A 1,908-nucleotide genomic window follows, 5' to 3' on the forward strand; every position below is an offset into this window, starting at 1 on the left:
ATCCAGATCCCTGATCCCACTACACACAAGCAAGCACACTCTTCTACACACATGAGTACGTGCACCCAGTGCATACTCTTGTCTCATGCACATGAAGATCCACACTGCTCATGCCCAAGTGGCCTCACAGCACACACAAAACTTGCATTCATAAAGTGCACACAGCTACACATATCCACTGGCACAGAGCCAAGCCATGCTCTCCTTTCTAGATCAAGAATAATCTTGGGGGGAGGTGGGTAAGGGCTTTTGAACTTCTGACTCCAGTGGTCTCCCAGCAGTCTGGGCTCTCCTCAAAGGGCACTGTGGCAGATCTGGGGCACTTTTCTTCCGGGAGCTGTTCATCTCAGGCTCATCACAATACTCTGAAGAAATCACCCAGGAGAGAGAGAAGTCCTCCAGGAAACCTGCTTAAGCCTGTCTAGGGCAGGCCAGCCTTGAGGACATTGGCCACCAGTCTTGTCTTAGTTGCTGGCTCAGAGTAGATTATTCTGGATCAACTGAGCAAAAAGGTGCCCTTGTTAATGCAGTAAAGCAGCCCTGGGGTGAAGACCCAAGTCTCAACCACCCTTCTCCTGAGCACATTTCTATTGCTTTAATTCAACAGATATTTACCAGGCACCAAGTTGAAGGGACACAAAAATGTAAAGCAGGTATCTGTCCCAGGTCTCGTACACGTCTAATACCTGGATGACTTTCGAGCCCCAGAGCGCTAGGTCAGCTTCCAGCTGCTGGTCCTGTTTAACAGTTTTCCACCTCCTGTGTCAGGCAGTGCAATGTGGACAGGGACAGGGCAGTCAAGCTTGGTGAGGAGTGAGGCTGCCATTGCTGGGCTCTCAGGCCATCTGGCTCCAGCTGGCTCTTGGCTGGAGGCTGGATCTTATCAGCATGCCACCCCCTCTGGCCCCAATCAGTGCCCCCCTCCCATTCCTTGCCCCTAATCCCCTCCCTTTTCAAGGAGTCTGGTTCCTCTAGTGCGATGAACTGTTTCTTTAACCCCTCTGGGGCAGAGAGCCTGGAGGCCAGAGGATTAAAGACATGGATCCATATCCTCTTCCAGAGGGTCTCCAGGCTCTTCCATGGCTGGGGATCCAAGTGGGAAGAACTAGGGGGAGGGAAATGGGGATCTGATTTTGGGAATCCCCAAGCTCACCTGGTCTCCTGCCTCTGTGTTCTTAACTGCAAAGAATGGGTGCATCTGCATCTTTCTGGGAGAACCAGGAAAGATCTGGAGTCACTAGGGGTCTCAAACATGGTCTTTACCCTGGAATGTCCTGAGCATTAATTTTTACTCATAATAGGGCCAACTATTATGACTTGACCTGAGCCAAACTGGTCCTCGCATAGCTCTTAGATTCCTTTTGATAGGTAAAGTTATCTTACCACTGAAGAAGTCTGACATGACTGGAGGTTAACCATTTCCCCCCAACCATGCTGTCAGGTTATAATGAAAGCCATTCTGCCACCTGCATGGAACGTCTAAGAGACAGACATACGGGAGCAAGCAGTTTCTACCCTGTGTACTGTGAAATCAATGAAGCCCCACCTCTGGGCCTATTGGGTGTCCTGATCACCATTTCTCAGACTGCCAAGATTCCAGAGCTGAGGTCCTTTTAACTTTCTAGCTGGCACCAAGTAAGTAGGAATTCTCTTTGGCAATGGCCAGACATAGGCCAGTTTCTGGATCAAGTCTATGGCACTAACCCTAAAGGTACAGACAGTTGCCTGGCAGGATTCTTATACTCTGTCTAATCGAAAGTAGGGAGTGTCTCTCAATAGCCAATCTATTTTTAATTTCACCCAAGGGAGCTTATTTTAAAGTAAATTAGAGGTTTATTAGTATTCTTTACATTTCTATAATGCTTAACAGATGCATTAGAGAGATGCGTTAGAGTTTTTTGGGGGGGG

Source organism: Galeopterus variegatus, unplaced genomic scaffold (genome assembly GCF_000696425.1).
Source record: "Galeopterus variegatus unplaced genomic scaffold, G_variegatus-3.0.2 Scaffold1784, whole genome shotgun sequence".
In the NCBI taxonomy this organism is placed as follows: Eukaryota; Metazoa; Chordata; class Mammalia; order Dermoptera; family Cynocephalidae; genus Galeopterus; species Galeopterus variegatus.